At 42.7% G+C, this 10791-nt stretch overlaps 1 long non-coding RNA gene across 1 annotated transcript; it reads left to right on the forward strand.

Annotated features, from left to right (window-relative positions):
- Positions 1–307: 307 nt before the first annotated feature.
- Positions 308–2173, forward strand: LOC124688251. Its single transcript, XR_006998466.1, has 3 exons — positions 308–476; positions 1396–1453; positions 1937–2173. It is a non-coding gene; the product is annotated as an uncharacterized LOC124688251 (long non-coding RNA).
- The last annotated feature ends 8618 nt before the right edge of the window (positions 2174–10791 follow it).

Below are 10791 nucleotides of genomic sequence, written 5' to 3' on the forward strand. Positions count from 1 at the left end.
GAGCTCGTGCTCGGCAAAGACGCCGAACGTTATCCAAACGCGCATCCGCTGGCCGGCCTCGCATCCACACATCCGCTAGCTAGCTGCGCTCCTCGCCCCGCGCCGCCGCCGCCGACTCGCCCTGCCCCCCACGCCGCCGCCGCCGACTCGCCCTGCCCCCGCGCCGCTTCCGCCGCCGACTCGCCCTGCCCCCCGTCGCGCCGCCGCCGCCGATTCGCCCTGCAGCCCGTCGCGCCGCCGCCGCCGCCGCCCGAGCCACATCCTTCGCCGCCACCTTCTCCGCATCCACCACCCACTCCTCCCGCGGCCTCCTCCGCCGTCCCTTCCCCGGGACCCCCGCCCCCCGCCGCGCCGTCGCCTCGATGGCCGTGTCCGCTCCCAGGTCGGCGGCCGCCGCCTCGTTCCTCGAGCGCCGCGAGTCCGAGCGCGCGCTCCACTTCGTCAAGTACCAGGGCCTCGGCAACGACTTCATCATGGTACGCCTTGTTCTCTTCCGGCTATTTTTTCCTGTTGTGTTAGGGATTCCGTGCTGTCTCCGCTGTTTTAGATGCTGTGTTTACATTACTTGCTGCTGCTGCTGCTGATGATGAATCCTGGTGGAAATGCTGAACACTTGAGCTACGATATAATAGATCCCATTGATGAGCGTCTGAAGTGCAGATCGTGTCTGTACACTATTCAGTGTGGTGATCATGTATTCCAGGATCATTCATAGTATTCCATATATTCTTTTAGAAAATGGAAGATATATCACCCCTATGGTTAGCTACCCCATTTCCTGGCGCCAGACTTCTGTGCTGATCGCAGCCAATTGATACATGAGCATGGTGCCTGCATAAGAGAATGAGTCTTTGTGTGGATGTTTTAAGTTTTGACTAGATTGTTAGCTTGATAACTGTAAAGGTTTGGAAGTGTCCTTATATTTTCAGTCCTATTACCTGACGCAGCACTTTGGTCCAAGGCTATATACCATGCCAAGTAGCTGTCTTCAAGAGGGAATTAGAGTTGTCATATGTTTGTTTTCCTTTAGCTGTTCACTTGTTCTACGTTCTTTTTTGTAGACACATGTTAGTAGAAATTAATGAAAATATTTAAAAAATCTAGTGGTACAGTTTCTACTTTACCAGTTGTACCTATTACAGTTAGTAGTCAAAGTTAGTAAAGTTTGACTGCACGCTTTCTAGGAAGTCATCTTTGTTTTTTGAATAGTCAGTAGAAAGTTCCGCCTGCACATTTCATCTGTTTATCCAAAACTTATGTAAATCTCATTTAATCTTTATGTAGTTATTGACTTATTGTTGGACTGCATCTTACAGTGGTTACTGGAAATTTTATGGTATATATAGATAATCTTTTCTTTTCAATGGCCCCTAAAGTTGCATTCTCGTATTTCAGCTTTAAAATTCATACTGGTGCTGGATTAATCATTCCTGAAATACAAAATGATGGCAAGGTAAATACCTTTTAGTTTGTCTAGTCATTAACTCATGTTTATAGGTAAATTTCTTAGGCATACACCTCCATAGTTTGACATCCGCTTTACCCAATCATGAGCAAAGGTAAACTATTTTTTTCATCTCTTGCTAACCTGCGAAGGTTTGTTCCTGGTTCTACAACTGATTTCAGGAACATTCTTAATCAGCCTCAGCTCATACACCTATTGCAATTTCTTAACAACATGAAAATTTGCGCTAATATCGAAGAACCTGATTAAGTTTTCACAATTTCAGCACATATGCCAGAGGAAGCTAGTTAAGTCATAGGAATCGTACTGCACCACTAGCTACAATTTGCACAATTTCAGCGTGTTTGCAATAAGTATGATTAAGTTTCACAAGAAGTATTTTGTTCTTCTGGTCAACTTGCACAATTTCAGTATGCTCGCAAGAAAACTCAATCATCTACTTGCACAACTTATGCATCTACGAACTTGTAGGAGGACAAGGAGGTGGAGAAGGACAAGGAAGTGGAGAAGGACAAGGAAGTGGCGAAGGTTGATGTTGCTTGTGTATGAACTTGTTGTGCGACTTGGAACATTCTATGTTGGAGACTTTGTTGTTGATGTTGCTTGTATGAAATAATTATGCGACTTGGAACTATTGTATGGACATTGTTGGACTACTCGTGTATGAACTTTGTTGTTGATGATGCAAATACTCTATATATTGTGCTATATGTGTATCTGAACTGTTAAGTGTATTTGTGAATTGCATATGCAGGGATTAATGGGGAAGCAGGGAAATTCTGGAAATTTTGCACCACCTTTGCCGTGCACATGCACACGGCAAAGGCCACAGCACACGGCAAAGGCACTCTTTGCCGTGCACATGCACACGGCAAAGGCCACAGCACACGGCAAAGGCACTCTTTGCCGTGCGGGCTGGAGTGGAAGCGCACGGCAAAGACAGCCGCACGGCAAAGCGGCACAGCGCACGGCAAAGGGAATCGCACGGCAAAGAGGCCACAGCGCACGGCAAAGCTGCGTCGCTCGGCAAAGCCTTTGCCGTGCGATTTTCGCGCGACGCACGGCAAAGATGGCTTTGCCGGGCGGGTCTTTGCCGGGCAATCTTTGCCGTGCACGGCCGCACGGCAAAGACTTTGCCGAGCTGATTTGCCCCTTTGCCGTGCGTTTAGGCTGCACGGCAAAGCCCTGTTTTCCCGTAGTGTATGGTCCTCCAGTGGTATCAACTTTTCAGACGGCCAGGTACGTAGGAGATGTACTCCAACGATGATAGTTTCTTTATGCAGCCAGTCAAGACCGTTTTGGAAGGCAGGACATTAATCCATATGCGGAGCAGATTCATCGACCTAACGTGTTGCTACAATGCTACCTCGGCAGACACAAAACGCCAAGGGACCAGTCAGGTCGGCGGCCGGGATGATCGGTTGGATTGTGTGAGAGAAGAATCATCAAGGGATTGGCTAGGGCGCAGCATATCAGGCGGTTTCCATCACCAGCGTGATTTTGGATCGGACTGGGTAAGAGCCTTCATCAGTCTAGACCGGACTGGTACAGGAACGACTGATCTCTGAGTAATAAAAACAATCCATTGATGTGATCCTGCATAGCTCGGCGAAGCAACTTCGACAAAAAAGCGTGGTCTTCCAGCGTTTCATCCCACTTGGGCACATGTGACCACACTGCAGTGCCATGTTCGTTGTCGTAGAGCATATCAAGGTGGCAGGATGTTCCTCAGTTCCGAAGATTTTGGTCTAATCGATCCACACCACAACTGGAGATGCCACCGTGAACGGCTACTATAAGCGCCCTTTAGCACCATGTAGATCTACCGATTTCCAGCACAATGGCGCGTCAACTAGGTGACCAGAGATGTGAGCTGGAGATCTATTTCAATCTCGATGCATACACATATGGACGTGAGCAACTGAGTTGACAAGATGAACAAAAGATTTCACAAGGTACTCATTCAAGGTAGCCATCTATGAATCTATCCTTATTTACACCTTGATGATGAGACCAGAGTAATAATGGCATCTCATACGGGCTGCAGCTTTACAGATTAGAGGCGATGAGTTCAGATGATGGCCACCATTGCATGCAGAAGGCAAGTACTAGAGAACGTGAATGAATTTCATTGCCAGAAGTGCAAGCATATGTGCATGGATTTCCCGGCCAGAAGTGCATGCAATACTAGCAGAGAAGTCACCTTAGACAAGAAAGGAAGCTAGCGAAAGGGAGAGTTTGATTTTTTTTCACTATGTTTCCTGCAATTTTTAGTGTACTAAAGCAGTTTTTTTTCAAGGGTGAGTCTTTTCATAATTTAATTGGATTGGTAATCTATTGCAACGTTGACCTTTGGAGGGTGGAGACTATTTCAGAAATTTTTGATCAATACACACAACTAAGAGTCTGGGTTCCAATGCAAGCATTTGTGGAAGCATCTCCATATACACAAATGACATTCATATGGATAGAAAAAAGGCAACACAATTTTTAGGCATGTAACACAATTTTTAGGCATTAAACATTAATGTTAGACTCCAATCCCTAATTCACCCAATAAAACATATTACCCAAAAATCAACTAATACTTCCTTAGTCTCTGTAAATATTGGATACAATATTTTCCTATTCTGAATGATATATGGGCACAAAGTAATGAATAAATTTATGTCACCTAATAAAAGTCACTTTGACGTATGAGTTTTTGCATCAGTATTTAGTTGTCATATTTACATGTATCATATGTAAATATAAAAGACCATGAGATATCTAGCCGCGCAAATGCGCGGGTCGTCCTGCTAGTTCATATAAATAAATAATCTGAAGAAAAAATGCCAAAAGTAACCACTGGTTTGACATGTGATGCATGGCAACATACAATAACCCTTATTCAGAAGCAAGCAGCCGCATGTGATACTTAAATAGAGCAGACCATATGTAGAATGAAGAAAATTGCTTAAGCACAGCCTAGCAGTCTCCTCTAAGCCGTGACTTATCAATTTTTTTTTTTCAAATCCAGTGGCTCCTTGAGTTAATATAGAAAATATAGTCATTGTGATCGTCCCAATGGTAGCAAAATAGAAAGTGTAAGTGTGGCGTTCCCACGAGCTAATGAAAAGGAAAGCAAGGGGTAGAATAATTCACACATACTTGTCATACAAGCTGACCATATACTACAAAGAGTGATTATATAGGTATATCTTTCTATTACCTTCTATTTCTATTCTTATGCACAACAATCCAGGAAGATTTGAACCACACCTAGAGTATTGGCTTAGATTTTATAGTCACAGCACATCGGATCTCCTAAATTAAGTGAATCACAGGCATGTGCACACAATCGTCAATTGATCCTGCAAAAAGGGGGAGCCAGAATCAATACAATCTCAAGAAACACAATAAAAAATATGCGAAAGATTCGCCGTTTTACTATCTTTCGTCTAGGAAAAGAACAAATAGAAGTATAATTATGGTACACTCCAGGTTAAGTTACCTATTTTTAAAGTCTGGATTTACTTATCATTTCAAAAATGCTTTTTAGATCCTCGTGCTAAAGCTCATCCTTGGAACTGAATATTTGGAATACCAATGAACACAAGTAGACATCATAGAGGTCACCATAGATAAGGTTCTCGATGATCTCTAACATGAATAATGGGGAAATAATGTTAAAGAAACAAAAAACATTCTTTTCAATATTAGTACCATTAGCAAGTGTTTCTTCATTCCGTCGCTTTGAACCCTGGGCTTATATATCGATGGTAATGAAGAATAATGTTGAACAGCACGAAGAAAAAGAACTGCACTCTCAGTCCCTAAAAAACCAGGACGATGCCATGTGGCATTACCCAGGAACATTAAAATGATAGAACAAACTCGACTCCATCAGCAAGAATTAGTAAGAAAATACCTTCATCAAGACAAGGCTCCAACATGCACCATCCTCATGCTGTGCGTGGTAACATCCTAAGCTAACTCCTACGGACAAATACATCCGTTGATTAAAGTTGAGAGGAAGGAGAAGAAAAAGGGCTTGCACGACTCGAAATTACCACGATCATTACCCGTGCCGGCCGTTTCAGTTACCTCGAGCGAAAGGAGAGCTGTTCGTCCGATGATTGGCCTAGTCCATAGGGGTTAGACGACTCGTAGGCCCGTACAGAGGGAGCCCAATCCACAGCCTGCACGGCATACAAGCTTCGCCGGCGCGGGAGAACAAACCAAATAAGGGGTCAGCCTACTCTAAATCCGGCCGAAATAGAAGAAAAAACGGCAAGCTGAGGCATTCATACCCTCACGTCGATGTTTCTTCGGGAGTGGGAATCACCTCAAGGGATTTTTGATCCTTCGATGCCTTACTCCTCCGCGGCGCAGGCATAGCAGAAACGGCGGCGCAAGTGTCTCTGGATCCGACATATGAAGGAGCCGACAAAATTGTCCAAATAAAAGTTAAATAAAGTAAACCAAATAGGCGAGGAAACTGCATGGACAGTAATACCAAACATTCAATCTTAGCAAATTTATACATACCCAGAATCAATAAGGACAACCTTAATTTGGGGCCAAGCGGCAGGATCAATGTACGAATTTCCAAGATCTAGGTGCGAGCTGGAGCAGAAAAACATGTAAAATCCTAACAAAGAACTAACAACAAATCTCACTTATTTATTTAGATCAAGGTCAAGAGCTCCAGGCCATTCACCCAAGTGCAGATGCGGACATGATCGAATTTGTTCCAAAGATTAAAAGGGTGAAAAATAATAATTAATAATGAGATTGCAAGGCATGTACTTTATACTTAAGAAATAATGCTTGTAAGTAGCTTACCTGGATCGTTTTCAGACTGGAGGATGCGCACTGCGCACACCATAGAACGATGTGGTTCACCATTCACATCTAGGCAGCAGCATGGGCTTAGAGATCAGAGACGAAGCGGTGAAGGGCAAAGCAGTGATGAGGTGGTGGTGGACTTCTAGGGATGGATCTTTAAGGGCTCTCCTGTATTTTTTGAGCCATCGCCTCCTACAAGCCGAGGACTGAATCCAGGCACTTTTCAGCGTCCTCTTTTGCATCCTCAAGCATTTGTATCCTTCTCATGGGAAAAAATTCCCGTCTGTGGTCACCGCCGCATAACCCCTGGTCTAATCACTGTAGAAACACATGGATTAAGAAATAGAGAGATAGAAATACCAAAAAAGTGAAAGGAAGAAGACGGAACACATCGCTGCAGAATAAAGAAAAAGAAAGATGAAATAGGTAAGATCAAAACAAACATCATGAAATAGGTGATAGGAGGCGGCAAGGGAGAAACTGCCGTCCACACCAATCGGAGAAAACTGCGGCGGTGGAGATTGGCGAATCATTTACAACATCAAGAGATCTCTTCTGTAAGGGTAGGATAATTGCGCCATTGATGGAAGAAGAAGCGGCAGCGGTCTCTTATGTGCAATAACCAATCATCATGGAAGTTTATCGGTAGGCAAACTTCTGTTATGGAGATACATCACCGTCTATGGGAATCCCGTTTCCGCATCTTTCAAAATAAACTGTATTCTACGCGGATGCATGGACATCCACAAGTCAGCATTTCATATTCGCATCATCTCACCACCATCACGGATAACATAAACATTGGCAAACTACAACAGAAGCCGCAATGATAGTAGATCTGGAGATACGTTACTGTCTCGCTCTCGCTGCTTACTCCTGCCTATATATTGTTCATATTTTGGGTAGATTTGCGGGCCCAGCAGTCCTCTCTTCCTCCCAGCGATTCTATTTTGTTCAATGTTCTTCTATTTATCGTTCTCAGTTTCAAGGTGCCAATCGGTGGATGTTTTCATTCTTATTCCGGTAAGTTTCTTCGAGAAGTTCCTAGGTCTTTTGATATATTGGATCGGGAAATTATTCACCTAACAGCTCGCAATAGGCACCGTGCTTTCCAGCTCTCCTCGCAGCCTCCTTGCAATTATTTCAGGCGTACCCGAGCGACATCACCACCTGTTTGCTGGTCACCTTGTGGACTTAATTTAGTCTCGTGGTTTCTCATACCCTTTGTTGCTTCATGTGACTTAATTTAGCATGATGGCCACTTCCAGGTCGCCACTACTCTAGAGTCTAGACACAGGTTGGCCGCCCATATCGGTGATTCTACTCGTTGCCTCTCGGCTCCAGTTGGTGTCCCTGCAACCAGTTCGTCCGCGCCCTCGTGCCATCGACGTCGTCGACTGCCACCGGCCGCTTCCCGTCTGGGTACACCATACATGTTATGTTACCTGTCAATTCAAGACCTATTTTTTTTTTTAATGAATTCAAGATCTTTATTGCGTAGGTGTAGACATGCTTTTGATTTTGCCCTTTAGTACGAAATAGGACAGGCTCACAATTTGAACACCATGGATGGATAGTATCAATTGGATACTGTAGGACACGAGTCCACGTTCAGGACTTCAGGCTGATTTCCAATGCAAGGGAATTTAAGTTGTAACACATTCCATTTTTATGTTCGTTTTTTCGTAGATTATTGCATAATCTCTGTTTAACAAATATTATTGCATAGTCCAAGTCGTCATCACCTCCCATAGATGGCACTACTGATCTGACAGTGTTGTGGAATACTCATGTAGTTGAATTTCAGTATACTCTACACCCATGAGAAGAAACTCCTATTTTCCCCTCTATATTCATGGATGGACGAAGGCTAGAAGACTGCTCTGGTTTAGGCGGCAAGTTGCTCGTGATCCCATTCATCGTGCACCTGATTCATTGCCAAGGTTTGTCCTGATACTGTTAGTATATTTTATTATTTCTTCGAACAATTAGGAATAATTAATCTGATGAGACGATGTTACCGGTTTCGACCATCTTTGCTTGTTTATCCACGCTTTTCTATTCTATCGCAGGCTTTATTCATAGCTATGCACTCATGTTCTTAAGTTCTTGTGAGAAGTTCTATGTACAATTTGATCTGAGCTCACACATGGTTGTATTAGTATTTGAGTTATTTAGATATGCTACATTGCGAAAACCATATCATTCTCATGTGTAATTATCTAGAAATCATTTACATGCCCTTATGCTATGGTGTATTTGCAATGTGCCTTCTGATATTTATTTTTGAAGTTGGATTGGATACATTTTTGTGTGTACATGCTATGGTATTTGATATCAGTTAATCTGTCCCGCCTGTATATCTATAATTAACACTTCCCTATATCTTCTAGGTTTTGCAAGAGAACTTGGTGGAGTTAAAGGGCATTATAGGCTGACGAGTGCCATGATGGCTGGAAGCAAGTTATTCCAATATCTTTTTTCCATTTGAAATTATTTTCTGCCAATGTTAACTGCTTGCTTTTTTGCCACTAATACTGATCTCTGAATAAAATTATGACCATCTAATGAGCCCCCCTTACCAAAATCTTTGGGGCTTTGTTTCAAGCACTAACCCAAAATGTGCAAGTTCAAATGACATCAGAGGTATCACAACAACACCTATCAAGCAGTACCTCATAAGTATTCTCCTAAAGGCTAAAGGTGAGTTTTTGTGCAAACAACATTACCTCCATTTTGATGCATATTCATTCCCAAAGCATCAACTTACTCTAATTAATCACCAACAGTGAAAGATGTGAAGTTAGGCTTTACTTGTTTAAGTATGAAAAATGAAATCTGAGTTTTTGTCAACTTTCCAAAGCATCTGCTTTCTCCTTTCCAGTTTTGCAAGATAGCAGGCATTAGCTTTGTGATAGTATAGGTATAATAAGGAATAGTATAGCAAGTTCTGTATTCAGTTAGTTCTGTCATGTATTATTGTCAACTTACACCTTTGCGTGCGGAAGAAGTAGCTCAACCTAAAATTTTGATATTTGCATCATGCCATGCTTTGTCCTATTGTACGAAAGTATGCTCAGCATTTTTTTTAAAGGGGTCCAAACTGAGGGTTTCTCTTTTTGTTTGTTTGTTTGTTTGAGAGTAGCTTATCATGCGTACCACGCGATAACTGAGGTTTTCTCTTGATACTACATTAACATGGATTCTGTTTGGTTGGAAAACCAGAAAGTAAAGCTATTAGCAATCTTGCATGGCCGATAACAAAATTATCAACCCCTATAAATTTCGATTTTCAATAGGTTGCCTTGTGTTATACTGCCCCACCCTCTACCATGCTGGTGTGGTGTAGTGATCTGCGCTATGCACATTGCGTGTACGCCTGCAATCAAATCTATCACATACTATTGTACCTTGATTCATTATTAGATGGTACAGGCTATGTAAAGTCTACTGTGTAATATCATCCTAAGTTGTGTCTTCCAGCAAATTCGAAGATGTCCATGAGCCATTCCGTTATTTTTCTGTGTATGAAATATTTCAGTGAATTTCTTCCAACAGGTTGTACCTTACATATTCACCACATTTCTGGCAGATACCATTTGTATGCACAGGGAGACAAGTCCCACTGACTGTACTCCATTGCTTATGAGGTACGCCCACTGATGGCTCCGCTGCCTTGGTGTGTCTGTTTGTCTGTTGGCATGTTGGACACATCACACGGATGGCAGAGGCAAAACACTTGCGGAAACCTTCCGGTGGCAACACGATAGCATATGGCAGTTGTGGCCGGGAGGGATATTATTGACTTCGCAATTGTCGATTGGAATAAATTGTAATGCAGATTTTCTGATCTCAACATTGTGCTTGTTTTCTTTGATAACTTCCTGTACAACTTTAATTTTTAGATTTTGGACTTGTTCAGGGTTGTCCTTTGAACATATTTACATGTGCCCTATTTACAGGGATGTATAGAAATTTGAAATACTCACTTCTTCTATAATATTTCTACTGTCAAAGTGTCTAATGTTTCTAAAATTATATTCTTCAATTACTGACCAGTATATGGAATGTAAGTGTTATGTTTTGTGCTATTAATGTACATTATTATTGTAAGTTCGAATCATTATTATCATAAAATGGACGGGCGCGGCAACGTGCGCCATCATGATCTAGATGGCTCATGGCTGGATAACAGGGGCATCACGGATTGCAGAGGCCTCATCTTCCACGGATGGATTTTGAATTTTTTATCTTAATGACTGGTTGGAGAGGGAAATAATATTCAAGTTCCTTCCTTGAAATTGCACTGGGTTTAATTGGAGTATATAGGGCTCATTACATTTAGGGTAAATCTGAAACAGGGTGCGTTAGGTACGCAAGAGGAGGAGAGGATGGCCGTCTCATTTGTTATCTCCTAGCCGCAAAGTGGAATGCCTTACGCCTGTCACTTCGCGGTGGAGGAAGGGGCCATGGAGATCGGAATGCAGTACCAGGCG

Source organism: Lolium rigidum, chromosome 2, assembly GCF_022539505.1.
Source record: "Lolium rigidum isolate FL_2022 chromosome 2, APGP_CSIRO_Lrig_0.1, whole genome shotgun sequence".
Classification (NCBI taxonomy): Eukaryota; Viridiplantae; Streptophyta; class Magnoliopsida; order Poales; family Poaceae; genus Lolium; species Lolium rigidum.